This window comes from Bos taurus, chromosome 11 (genome assembly GCF_002263795.3).
Source record: "Bos taurus isolate L1 Dominette 01449 registration number 42190680 breed Hereford chromosome 11, ARS-UCD2.0, whole genome shotgun sequence".
Taxonomy (NCBI): domain Eukaryota; kingdom Metazoa; phylum Chordata; class Mammalia; order Artiodactyla; family Bovidae; genus Bos; species Bos taurus.
The window spans coordinates 49,097,687-49,111,677 of NC_037338.1; the positions used below are offsets into that span (position 1 = coordinate 49,097,687).

The 13,991-nt window shown below is 53.5% G+C and overlaps 1 protein-coding gene across 2 annotated transcripts in view; it reads right to left on the minus strand.

The window, feature by feature from the left end:
- ATOH8 (atonal bHLH transcription factor 8) overlaps positions 1 to 13,991 on the minus strand; it is a 43,416-nt gene that overhangs the window by 13,958 nt on the left and 15,467 nt on the right. Inside the window, exon 3 of one of the 2 annotated variants that reach the window (XR_001501328.3) lies at positions 12,601 to 12,697. The exons of the other annotated variant lie outside the window; for it this stretch is intronic. The gene's annotated coding sequence lies outside the window, so the exon portion shown is untranslated. The remainder of the gene's footprint in view (positions 1 to 12,600; positions 12,698 to 13,991) is intronic. 2 annotated transcript variants of the gene reach the window in all.

The following is a 13,991-nucleotide window of genomic DNA, read 5'->3' on the forward strand; positions in this document are numbered from 1 at the left end:
TGTGTGTATGCATGTGTCTCCCCCATTTGCACGCCAGTTGACCACAACAGGAACTGTGTCTCCCCATCAGGTGACCAGGGCTCCACTGGGGGCACCAAGGAGATGCCCATGGGACATCGTGGAGGACTGCTGGAAACAGCTCACTTGCTTGGACTTCCACACTTCTATTCATTTGGGGAACACTTATTGAGTGTTCAGACCATGCCAGGCTCCATTCAGAGCACGTGAGTGTCCCGCAGTGAGCAAAACAGACAAGGACCACCCCCCTCACCCACCCAAGAGAAGCAGCCCCCGAGCTGAAGTGAGTTTCCCTAGAGAAAGGAAGCGCGTGTTTTCTGTGCCCGAATGGCTTGGACAGGTCCCAGTTCTTGATAATTGATGCACTTCCCTGCATTCTCCGTCCGATGCTACTGGATGTACTTTGGCTTCCTCTTGACAACTCAAGGTCAAGCCCGGGGAACATCAGCCTACAGAAGACCCTCCAGGTCCCGGAGGCTTCTGGGCTCTTTACCCTGACACTGAATGGCTCCATGCCTCCTGGCTCTTCTGAGCCTCTGGTGTTGCTCTTTTTGTTCTTCTGTTTCTTCCCACGCCATCAGACCACTGGCTGTGGTTCTGGGGGCTCTCACTGCACCTGCTCCAGAGCTGGCCTCCCAGCCGTTTCTGCCCAGCTGCTCTGACCTGGGACACCAGGGAGTCATGCTTATAAGAGCTGTGCGCAGACAGCACAGTGGGCTTAGAAGCAGGGCTCCCCTGTGAACTTTCCTGTCTGGCCTCTGTGTCACTTACCCCGAGCTCCAAAGGGTGGGGTCTTTGTCAGTTTTGTCCCCCAAAGTAACCCAGTACCTAGGACAATTCCTAGCACATAGTAGGAATTCATTTGTTCTTGAAGGAGAAAGAGGGATGATTTGAAAGAATAGCATTGAAACATATAAGTACCATATGCAAAATAGATGACCAGTGTGAGTTTGATGTATGAAGCAGGGCACCCAAAGCCAGTGCTCTGGGACAACCTAGAGGGATGGGGTGGGGAGGGAGGCGGGAGGGGTGTTCAGGATTGGGGGGACACATGCATATCTGTAGTCAATTCAAGTTGATGTATGGCAAAAACCATCACAATATCGTGAAGTAATTATCTTCCAATTTAAATAAATAAAATTTTAAAAACAATTTATTTTTAAATGAATGTAAAGGGTCCTTCAAGCTTGCTTCATCTTTTTGTCCCCATATACAGATACAATAAATGACGAACCACAAATGGATACCACAAATGTATGTGTATAGCTGAGTCCCTTCTCTGTTGACCACAAACTCTCACAATGCTGTTAATGGGCTATACCCCAATACAAAATAAAAAGGTTAAAGTTTGAAGAAAAATAAAAGAACTACTGCATGTAGTGGGTTGGCCAAAAAGTTTGCTCAGGTTTTTCTCCACGATCTTACAGGAAAACTGCTGAACTTTTTGGTCAACCCGATGAGTGCAGAGGAGGAGGGTTCTGCCCCTGGGTGCACAGGGCTAAACCTTTGCAAATAAGCACACTGGCTGCCACCCACAGCCTCTGTGTGTGTGGTGTGGTGTGGTGCTGGTGGGGAAGGATGTCAGGAATGCCTCGCTGTCCTGAGGGCGGAAGCAGAGTAGTTCTCAGTAACACCTTGTCAGTGCTCCCCGGGCTGTGGGTGGGGTCACTGGGCTGCCCCTGTGCGCCCAGCTGCCTGGCTCTACCCTGCCTGCTACAATGGAACCCCCTCTAAGGCTCCTGATCCCTCGGGAAAAGGGGGAGATTTGAAACCTATAAGTTCCAGGCATCTCCCCAGTGCCGGAACTCAGCCTACCACGTGTGAGGCCCTCCATCTGATTCTGGCAGATAGTGACTACTTATGCCCAGCAAACCTGTGCATGTGTACACACACAGCAGAGGGGCAGACCTGGTGTCCACTGCCTAGCAACCCAGGGTAAGTCACCGGATGGGGAGGGGACATGTGGGCTCCCTCTGCCCACCTCTGTAATGGACAGCAGTGACCTCTAGGAACACCAGTGACTAACAAGCTCATCCAGCTGAGAGACCCTCTCATGGCCATCATTACCTTGAACCCTCCTCACCCGTGGACATCTCTAGCCATGTCTTACAAAGAAAGCGAAGCTTGGAGAGCCCGAGGCGACAGAGCTCCCAAGTGGCTGGGCTGAGACTCAGACCCCAACCCCCCAGCATGGGGCCCTGCACTGCCAGACCTCTCACCTTGGGAGAATAGGGGCCACTGATGGTCTAGACTCAGGAGTGCCTGTTTCACAGAAGTGGATGAGCCTTCCTAAGTCTTGCCCGGCCACCCAGCTGGATAGCCCTTGGTGACTTCACCCCCCTAAGTCCCAGCCTCCTCATCTAGCTCCGTTAGAAATGTGGGTTTCAGGAGGTCACCGCAGGACTAAAGAGGAAAAGGAGTGTGAGAGGCTCTGCACAATGAAAAGCACTTGCAGACTGATGAGGCCACCAGTGGCCTGGCCCAGCCACCTGGGCTCTCTGGGCCTCAGTGCTGCGCAGTGGAAATGGGGCTGCTTCCATGCTCAGTCGCTTCAGTCATGCCCAGCTCTTTGCGACCCCATGCAGTGTAGCCAGCCAGGCTCCTCTGTCCACAGTATTCTCCAGACAAGAATACTGGAATGGGTTGCCATTTCCTTCTCCAGGGGATCTTCCCGGTCCAGGGATTGAACCTGCATCTCCTGCATTGGCAGGCAGGTTCTTTACCACTAGCACCACCTGGGCTACCGGCCCTCAATTTGGGGAGCTGCAGTGAGGAATGGTAAATTCATAGAGATGAGGTTCTGGTACTGTGGTTAAGGTTATGACACTGTTTAGCCTCACTGGGAAGAAAATCACTCTGTCAGAACTCCAGGATCAACTTTTGAGAAATTAGCCACGTGGCTGTTGACCTGGCTGCCCTCCCAACTGAGAGGACCTGATGTCCTCCTCTGTTTCAGGGAGAGCACTCCCTGTTTCAGCCTGGGTAAGGGATGTCCGGGAAGGATTGACTGAACTGGTGAGGAGGCAAAAGCTCTTACTGGCAAGGTCCTGCCCTGCCTTGGATGTAGTGTGTGGATGAAGTACTCAGTGCTGTGGCAGCCATTGTGTAGCCATGAGGTACAGACCAAAAATGAAGCCTGAAGTCTTAGCATCACTGGATCCTGGGATCCAGGGAATAGTTACATCCCTTCACCTTTCCTAAGTGTGAGAAACAGGAGCCCTGTTAGTTTAAACTGCTGCTTGAGGAGTTTTTGTGATCTAAAATACAAAGCTTTTCTTACTGATTCAAGCCAACAAGAGCCAGAATTCTCCAAACAGGAGCCTGGGAGGAGCCCAGGGGCACCTCTGTGTCTGTGTCTTGAAACCCCTAGTTCATTCTTCCTAGAGTCTTAGCCTTCAGCCCAGGAACATTCAGGCCCAGATGTGTGGATTTTCATGGAAGGAATGCTGTGCATTATTTAGTGGCTTCCTATGGGGCTTCCCTGGTGGCTCAGATGTTAAAGAACCTGCCTTTAATATGGGAAATCTGGGTTTGATTCCTGGGTTGGGAAGATCTCCTGGAGAAGGGAATGGCAACCCACCCCATATTCTTGCATGGAGAATTCCATGGACAGAGGAGCTTAGCAGGCTACAGTCCATGGGGTTGCAAAAAATCAGACATGACTGAGCGACTAACACACACACACATATGTGCCAGGAGCTGGGACACAAAGATGAAAGGGCTCACAGTCTAGCTAGAGAGGTACATTAAACATACACTGTGTAATGTAATGTAGTACAGAGTTTTTGTTTTTTTTTTTAATTGGGGTAAAATCGCTTTACAATGTTGTGTCAGTTTCTGCTATACAATGAAGTGAGCCAGCTATATGTATACATATATCCTCTCTCTCTTGAACTTCCCTTCCACACCACCCCTATCCCACCCCTCTAGGTCGTCACGGAGTACCGAGCTGAGCTCCCTGTTATATAGCAGCTTCCCATTAGCTGTCTACTTTACACATGGTAGTGTCTATATGTCAATCCACAGTATAGAGCTTTAATATCACATAATTTATCAGGTAACAAATTATGTAAAATACAATATAATGACAAAAAATGAGCTCTAAAATATTACATAATAGAGGATCACATAATATAATATGTTCTATCATAACTTCATAGTGTATCACAGGATGCTTGCCTGAATTAGACTCTACTCACCCCTATGTAAGGGCATGGAAGTGGCCGTGCTGCTTTGGGGCCCTGAGGAGGCTGCGGTGGGGGTCAGAGAGGGCTTCCAGGAGGAGCTGAGCCTTCCAGCACGAGCAGGAGGTAGCCAGACAGACAGCAGAGAAGGGCATTCCAGGCAGAAGGGACAGTATGAGCACAGAGGCCAAAAATAGCCCCTCTGGGTGAGGAGTTCCATGTGGCTAGAGTGTAAATTGGGATACCCAGAGTGACCGGCTGGAGCCAGGTCACTTGGGGGGAGGGGCAGGTGCCTGTGGGAAGCCCCCGAAGGGTCTCAAGTGGAACAGGGAGGCTCTCTCCCAAGCGGAACACACCTGGCTCTCAGCAGAGCTGCAGGGAGGGGCTCAGGTGGGAATGAATCGAGCCAGGGAGGAGCTGGGCAGTGGGGCCCCAGGTAGCCGTGAAGTCTGGGCAGAGAATGAACACCTTGAAGGTGTGAGAGGCTCCCTACTTCACCCTCTAGAAACATTTACACCAGGAGGTCAAGGAAGGCAGCGATCTATACTTTGCCCTAAAACAGGTCTGCCTCCGGTCTGTGGGGGCAGGAAGAAAAAGAATGACCAGCTTGAGGACAGGTGGGGAACCAGGGCCTGCTGGCACTCCCTGTGCCTGGCTGTCCATCATATCAGGGGCAGGGGCTCAAGGCTGGGCAGTGGGCAGGACAGGCCTGGTCACTCCAGTGGGAGGGCAGTCTTGCCCCCCTGCCCCCTGCCTGTCCCTGGTCCTCTCGAAGCCCCTGGGCTAGAAAGCAGGCTCTGGTCACTGGACAGACCCCACATCATCACCAGAGGCCTGGGGCCAATGGCCACCAGTCCTTCCCTCGTCCCTCCTCAACTTCGGCCCCACAAAGACCAGGAGACACAGGAGGAAAGGCAGAGTTCACAAAATAATTTCACATCCTTTGTGCCACTGATCCCTGGAAAGATAGGGAGGCAGGCTGGCATCTCCCGGATAAGACAATGGAGCTAAGCCACCAGTCGCACAGCCCCCAGCGCAAAGCTGAGACCAGCCTCAGCGTCCAGACCACACACCTCAGGCCTCAGCAGAGATGGGGGAAATCAGCCCACACCTAGCCCTTCGGATCAGGAGATCAACTGCCCTGACATTGTGATAAATATCAATATTTTGTCCTGCAGAGCTGCCATCTCTCCAAGTGAAAATGGGCAGAGAGGAGAAAGGTGTGAAGTACCGACCTGAGGAAAGTGCAGATGAGAGAAAAGTGAAAGTGTGGTCACTCGGTCGGGTCCGACTCTTTGCTACCCCATAGACTGTAGCCTGCCAGGCTTTGCTGTCCATGGGATTCTCCACCAAGAATCCTGGAGTGAGGAACCATTCCCTTCTCCAGATCTTCCTGAGCCAGAGATTGAACCTGTGTCTCCTGCATTGGCAGGCGGGTTCTTTTACTGTCTTAGCCCAAGTGCAGATGAAATGCCCTCCAGAGCCAGAGCCTCAGCTGTTGTAGGAAGAGCCGACAACCCATAGCAGTATGGAAGACAGGTTTTTTCCACTGCTGGGGTGAGGGGTGGCTGAGTTTCTGGGTCTCGCGGAATAGGGTGGGGGGCAGGCAAGGAATAAAGGTTGGTAGGACTTGAGAGAGGAAAGAGGAAGCCCCCAGTTCCCTGCCCCTGACCTGTGACACCCCCATGCCATCACCAGCATCTGACACCTGGGGAGGGGTCCCTGTCCCCACCTCCACCTGGAACCCTGGGCCTGACTCTCAGCTACTCCTCAAGGGTCCAGAGGGGTCTGAGGGAGGCAGACAGGCCTTGCCCTCTCCTCTCCTCCCCAGTGCTGGCCTCCCAGTGGCCAGTACTCCCCCAGCACCCCAAGGGCCCCTGATGACCCTCCCAGGAGGCGCCCAAATTCCAGGCAGACATCTCCCAGAAGTTTCTGGCAGCGGCAGCAGTTCTTAAAAAAGGCTTCATGTCATACTGCAATCAGCCAAGGAGCCCAGCACTGGGCGTTTCATTAACGCCACGCTTCTCCCTAAGCGTCTCCTTCTGATGAGCTGGTGGGGGTCTCTGCACCCTCTCTGCCCTCCACCCTTCCTCCAGTTTACGATTTTCTCCTGCACCATGCCCTCCAGGGCACCTTCTTCCTGCCCTGTCTCCTCCAGCCAAGGTTTTACAAAAACAGTCACTTCTAACCATCCCTAATTTTAACAGCTTAGAGAACAGGGAAAAAAAAAAAAAAAACAGCCGGGCATCGTCCAGGAGACTTAATGAGGTGGCCTTCAGGCACCTCCGAGGAGCAAGAAAAGTCACAACTGGTGCAAGAAGAGGAAGAAACAACATTAAAAGCAAACAAGGGGAAACGAAATAAAAAGCAGAGATAAAGAGTCGGGAGAAAACAGCGGCGCCTGAGAAACAGGGATTCCAGCCGCCAACTTTTACGGCGTCCAGCCCTGTTATTCATAAGCGAGTTTCCTCTCTCACAAAGGACCTTTTGCACGGTTTTCCCTGCTGCCTCCAAACCAGCTGCTCGCGCTGTTGTATCGTGAGTGATGATGAGGCTCTGAAAGGGTTTTTTGGGAACAGATGGCCAGGGGAGAGCTGGGGAATGTGCCAGCAGAGGGCTGGGCGGGCTGCCAAGCCCTGCGGTGACTGAGTGCTTGGGCTTCCAGCTCGCGTGCTTTCCCTGCCCTCTGCCCTCCGTGGCGCCAGCAGGCCTTCCCAGCGAGCGCTCGGAACATCTGGAGTCTGGGGCTGCCAGGAGGGGGGGCCGCGGCGGCCGGGCGGGGGACCCTGTGTTCCAGCGGAGCTCCCAGGGCTTCGCCACCAGGCCTGCCTCGCGGAACAGCTAATCAAAACCACAGCGCCCGAATGGGAACCAGGCGCGCTCCCAGCTGCAGCCAGAGGCCGCCGGGCGACTTAACCCGGTGTCAGGCCTCGCTGGCGGCGGCGGCGCTGGGGGGCGCGGGGAGGGTGGGGGTGGATCGGGCTGCTGACACCCCCACCCCCAGACCAACCCACCCCCCTTCACCCCCAGCGGCGGAGGGCTATTGGCTCCCTGAGGCTAAATGGAGTTTACACGCGCTGCAGTTGCAGCCGGGCTGCTTACATAAGAGCTGTTGCTCCCCTCACCCACACCACAAGGTCCTGTACCCCCATTTGCTGGGGGTCTCCCGGGGCATGGGCCACCCTGCTGGGCAGTACGTGGACTTTAGGGCCCTGCTGTCCGCAGGAGCTGAATGAAACCCTAGGAGATTGGAATCAAAGAAAGAAAGCGGCTCCACTGCTTCTAGCGCAAGACCTTGGGCAAGTTACCGCACTTCTCGGGGCCTCAGTTTCCCCTCCGTGCAACGGGGGAAGTGGTGCCAAAGTGCAAGGTTAGCAAAAGGGGTAGAGATAAAGTATGGGAGGTGCTTGGCACCCAATGGGAACTCTCCACGCAGTCAGTGTGGTCTTTGGTATTGATGGTGGTGTTGTTCAGTCACTCAGTCATGTCCAACTCTTTTGTGACCCCCATATTCTGTAGCCCACCAGGCTCCTCTGTCCGTGGAAATTCCCAGACAAGAATACTGGAGTGGGTTGCCATTTCCTTCTCCAGGGGATCTTCCCGACTCAGGGATCGAACCTACATCTCCTGCTTGGCAGGCGGGTACTTTTACTGCTGAGCCACCAGAGTGAGTCTGTTTAATAGCATTGCTGCTGCTAAGTTGCTTCAGTCATGTCCGACTCTGTGAGACTCCATAGACAGCAGCCCACCAGGCTCCTCTGTCCATGGGATTCTCCAGGCAAGAACACTGGAGTGGGTTGCCATTTCCTCCTCCAATGCATGAAAGTGAAAAGTGAAAGTGAAGTCGCTCAGTCGTGTCCAACTCTTAGCGACCCCATGGACTGCAGCCTACCAGGCTCCTCCGTCCATGGGATTTTCCAGGCAAGAGTACTGGAGTGGGGTGCCATTGCCTTCTCCATTATTGCTTGTTCTTTGGTATGAACCCATGAACTTTGAAAGCCCATGAGTTTCTGGGCTGGTGAGATGCTCACCCCTTTTAAGGACGCAGGGCCAGAGCTCTGCCCTGAGCGCTGGACAAACAGGAATCCCCCATTTAAAACGATTTGCCCTCGGCTACCTTGGGCTGGTCATTCATCCATTCTCGGCACTGCCTGTTCCTGAGATGATCCTTCCTGGGGTTCCATATGAAGCTGTTACCTTGGAGCTGTAAATTCATGAGATTTCCTTCCTGGCACTGAGAAAAGGCCAGCCCTTTCTCCTATGGGATGTTGTTGAAGCCTTCCAGCAAGGCGGCAAGGAAGGTATGGAAGCTCTCTCTTTACACATGTGAGAACGGGGGCTCAGAGAAGTTAGGTAACACACCCAAGGTCACACAGGCAGAAAGTACCAGCGCCAGGACTCGAACCCAGGTCTGCAGAGCCAAAGCCTACTCTTCGCCTACTTCGTGGTCTTGCCAAGGATCTCCCTGTTGTATGTGCCTTAAGGTTAATGACAGCAGCACAGAAACTTAAAAGAACTGTAGGGTTCTCTCAACTGAACCCCCACCTATAGCATCCTGAACGGGGGACCACCAAGTCTTTCAAGGGGTTTCCAGGGTGTACCCTGGATCAAAGCGGTGCTCCAGGGGCTTCTCTGAGAGGTAGTGGCTTAAGCATCAGAGGGGACTTTCCGCGGTCTCTGTGATTTTCTGAGTGGGAGACTTTGCTTCTTTCTCACCGTCAGAGACCCTGAGTTTTCATTCGCACACAGTGTAGTGGGGAGGAGGGTAGGGGTCTGTGAGTGAGGGGAGAGGAGGGGAGGAAGTGAAGGGAGTGTGAAAGGAGAGGGGAAAGCAGCGCCCCAGCCTCTCCCCTACCTCGGGACCACCCAGGGAACATCAGACGGCCACGTCCTGCGTTCCAGGGCAGCCAGCTCCAGCCTAACCTGGGAGGCTCCCTGCCCAAACGAGCCCTCCAGCCCAGTGCCTGCCAGCCCTGTAGACTCACGGTGTCAAATGTGAGAGGGGAAACAGCAGCTGAGAGAATGCTCCACGTTAGAACAAACAGCTGGCGACAAACGTCTATGTAATTGGAATGCCAGAAAAAATAAATTGCATCCATTTTTATGACAAGAAGGGAATTTGATGGTGGTTTCCCACCCACCCCCCTTCTTTCTCAGCAGAGAGGGGCTCCATGGACTTTCAAAGCACATGGTATTTAACTCAGTAACATGGCCCAGAGGATGTAGAAATAGAACCTCCTCTCACCACCCCATTTCCATGCAGGGGGCAGGACAGGGAAGGGGCAGGGGGCCCCCCCGGGCACCTCTTACTGGCCAGTTCCTTAGGCCTCTGAGCCTCGGATTCATTGTTCCTGGGACAACACCAGGCTTCCCAGATAGCACTAATGGTAAAGAACCTGACTGCCGATGCAGGAGACATAAGAGATGTGGGTTCGATCCCTGGGCTGGGAAGATGCCTTGGAGGAGGGCATGGCAACCCATTCCAATATTCTTGCCTGGAGAATCCCATAGACAGAGGAGCCTGGTGGGCTACAGTCCACAGGGTTGCAAAGAGTTGGACATGACTGAAGCGACAGCATTCACTCGCAGGGGACAACACCAGTCTCCACCTTGAAGGGATGGGGGGAGGGAGGAGTCAATGGGGTGATCCGTCGGAAGTACTAAACACCCAGCACTACGCTTAGCGTGTGAAACAGGCTCTAAGAACGTCAGGTATTGTCAGTATTCTTGTGGTGCACTGGGGTCCCAACAGTCTCTGTGAGTGATTTTCAAATCTGTGTGAAATGCCTGTGATGGGCAGAGGGGATGGGAGCAAAACACATTTAGTCATTTAGATAGTCAAGGGGCTGAAGCGACCTCAGCTCGGCAAGTCTGACCAGAAAGGACCATAGCAATCACTTCCGGGGTCAACTCACCTTGGAGAAGTAGAAGCCAAAGCCCCAGTGAGGGTGACCGTATATGCGATGGGGGGACAGAGCTCGGACAACACCGCTCAGTGGGCACTCTGGGGACACAGGAGGCACAGAAATTGTGGAGTTGCTGTCTCCCACACTTCAAGGCTCAGGAACAGTCCACAGAAACAGCAGGTCCCTCCAGGTCTGAGGCCTGGGCTCAGACACCAGACAGAGAACACTCTCGGCTCCCACTGACCTTCTAACCCCAAAACCAATGTGCCAACTCAGCTTGCCCCCAGCACCAAAACACAGAAGTCTGCGCCTGAGATGTCCTTCCAAAGAGGAGTGCGACTACCCTCCAACCTGCCATCACCACCAAAAGCACCCCCTGCCCAGAAAGCAGCAGCAGAAGGGGGACAACGTGGATCTGATGGAGCCACACCAGCCTTGGCGCCTCCTCTGGCTGAAGACCGCCCACAGGTGAGGAGCAGCCTCTAGAATTGCAGAGCCCACCTTTCCGGTCCGGCTGGCACTGATGGCTACAGTCTCAGCCTGGGATCACCAATCATTGCCCCGAGCTCAGCACACCATGACCGACTTTTCTCTCTGTGTGTGTCCATGGGGATTCTCCAGGCAAGAATACTGGAGTGGGTTGCCATTTCCTTCTCTGGGTGATTCTCCCAATTCAGGGGTCAAACCTAAGTCTCCTGCATTAGTAGGCAGATTCTTTACCACTGAGTCACTGGGGAACAGCCCCGAGGCCTGTGAGCAACTTGGTGGGGGATAAGAACTTACTGGCCATTTATCACCAGGGCTTAAACTATACCATCAACGTTAGTAGCTGCTGCTGCTGCTATTGCTTTTGTTGTTGCTATTATTGTTGTTGTTATTGTTGCTATTATTTTATTCAATAGCTTCAGATCACTGGAAGGCAGTGCCCTAGATCGTGGGAAACTGGTCCTCTCCTATTCTGAGGTCCAGCAATGCCGATCCAGCCCAGGTGTGGAACAGCTCTGCTGCTCTTTCTTCCCCTCCTCCAAAGAAGCTCCCAGGAGTCGCTGCTTTTAAAACAGGAGCTGCGGAAACATGGCCCAGAGCCAGGTGCTTAAGGCGCGTTATCTCTGGCTGCGGCCAGAGTCGGAGCTGAGCTCTGCGGAGCCCTTCCACTCCTCGCACCTGTCTCTCAGCTGGGCAGCCTCCGATGGGCCTCTCTGCATGACTGGGGCTTCCAGATGGACCCTGGATCCTCAGAGTCACATCCTGTGAGGCCCAGAGATGGAGGACTCACCAGTCAAGGGATATAGGTGCCCACCCCCAGCAAGGCAAGGCTGGGATGGGCAAAAGGATGAGCTTGGGGCCCAGAGGGTAAGTCAAGTTCACTTTAAATCCCGTTCTTAACACAGGCCTGGAGGCAGCTTATCAGTGGACACAGAGCATAATCTCTCAAGGAGGAGTCCTGGAAAAGGGTCACCCAGCCCCTGGGGCACATGAACTGTGAGGGAGCCACCCTTGAGTGGGACAGCTCAGGGTGCCATCGACAGGATTGTTGGTGATTATTTATGGAGGACTTCCTTTCAGTTGGTCACTTACATCAGAATGTTTTTTAGTTTCTTCCTTTCTTTATCCTTCATTAGAATGTAAGCCTGACTCACTTGCATCCCCAAACCCTCAGGTCACCCTGAGTGGCTGCAGGGGATGGGTAACAGGGGTTTCATCTGAAACCCCCACCCTCTGACGCCCCGCTGCATCCACATACTCTGTCCACAGAGATTGTGTGTGTGTGTGTGTGTGTGTGTGTGTGTATGCTAAGTCACTTCAGTCGTGTCTGACTCTTTGCGACCCTATGGACTGTAACTCTTCTGTCCATGGGGATTCTCCAGGCAAGAATACTGGAGTAAGTCACCCTGCCCTCCTCCAGGGGATCTTCTCAACCCAGGGATAGAACCAGCGTCTCCTGCATTTTCTGCATTGCAAGCAGATTCTTTACTGCTGGGCCATGGGGGAAGCCCATCTACAGAGACTTGGGAGGCTCAAATCTCTTTGCTAACACCCATCATGGCACCCATGTGCTCAGGTTGGGATTTCCCAACAAACAACTCACTGCCAGTGCTTGATAAACATTGAATGAATCAATAAATGGATGAACAAATAAAGGGATGTATTTCCAGGGGTTCTGATTAACAAAACAGTAGCCAATTCAAGCCACTCAGGGTCACTTGGCGGTCACTGAAGACCATCCTGAGGACACCTTGAAACTTACCTACCTGCCTGGTGACAGAGATGCAGGAAGGCACACACAGCAGGAATGGGGTGATGCTGTGATCAGCCAATCTACCAGCACAGCAGTGGGGCCTGAAGATGTCCCAACAGCTCCAGGACCCTGTCCCATGCCTCCCTCTAAGTCCTCTTGGTAATGGTGGTTGTCCAGGCATGGTCCTCTGGAGATGGCAGCCTCAGGACACCCCACTGGCAGGAGGGGCTACAGGATGCCAGGGTCCCCTTACCCTTCAGAGGTGAGGCAGGATCTCTACTTGGAAATCAGACTGCAAACAGCCTTGGAAATCACCGATGCTTCCACATCCCCATTGACTGAGGAGAAAACTGAGGCAAGAAGCAGTTAAAAAATGGGTCCAAAATGACACAGCTAGTAGGTGGTGAACCAGGCCTTGAACTCAGGGCTGTTTTATGCTCTTAAAAGTGAAGTGTTAGTCACTCAGTCATGTCTGACTCTTTGCAACCCCATGGACAGTAACCTGCCAGGCTTCTCTGTCCATAGGATTCTCTAGGCAAGAATACTGGAGTGGGTTGCCATTTCCTTCTCTGGGGGATCTTCCCAACCCAGGGATTGAATCCAGGTCTCCTGCATTGCAGGCAGATTCTTTTACTGTCTAAGCCACTAGAGAAGCCTGTTCGATGCTCTAACCCACCATCTAACACCTGTTTCCCAATCTGGACAATGCGGAGGCTGGACCAGATGGGCTCTAAGGTGTCTTAGATTTGGGCTGATTTCAGGGGAAGCCAAAAACTCATCTCTGCTGGCCATCGTCACCCCACTCCCCTTTCTTCTCCTCTCACCTTCCAAGCGTCTCTCCTCTTCCCCAGCCCAGGACACTCTGCTCCACAGAACAGGGAAGGAGGGGCAGCACTCTGGCCTTTGGTGGGTGAGGGGAGGACTTGGGGTGGGGGTGGGGACGAGAGGCATAAACGGGGGAAATGGGGCCTGCCCACCCTGCCCATCCACACCTCCGACCGCCCAAATGCCAGGGGAAGTTCACCCAGAGTTTACAACCCTCCTTTGTCACAGAGCACTGCATGGAGCCATCAATCACGCCCTTAATTTATCCGTGTCACTTTCCAGAGGAAAGCTGCCCTGCGAGCAGCCAGTGGTACTTCCTTTCTCACCCACTAGATGAAGATTTCACCTAATTGGTCCACGTTAAATCACTCCCAGGATTGCAATGTGCCATCAACACAGCAGTGGCTGGTGGTGCGGATGTGCTGGGCTCCTCCCTGCTGTGGTCAGGAGAGTCCACAAGGGTCTCTCTGCCTGGAAGCCTCTTGAAGGGGCCTTTGGAAGGCCTGGAGAACCCAGAGAAGGGCCTCCTTGTAAGGGGGGTTGGGGCTCAGGGATGGGGAGAGGGCGGGCCAGGAAGGAAGGAGGAGGTGGAAGGAAGGAACAGATGGAGGGTGATAGAGTCACCTGCCCCCAACCCCGCCGCTCTCCCCATCCCTGCATGCCCAGGGGAGTCAGGCATCTCTAACCACCTCCACCCTTCTTATGGGTACGGACTGGGTCCCAGCCTGTCTCTCTTCCTGTAGCTTCGTGTGTACAGACATCCAGAGGGCTGCATCACAAGCCCTGCTCTTCATTCCTGGCAATGACCCTCAACTGGAA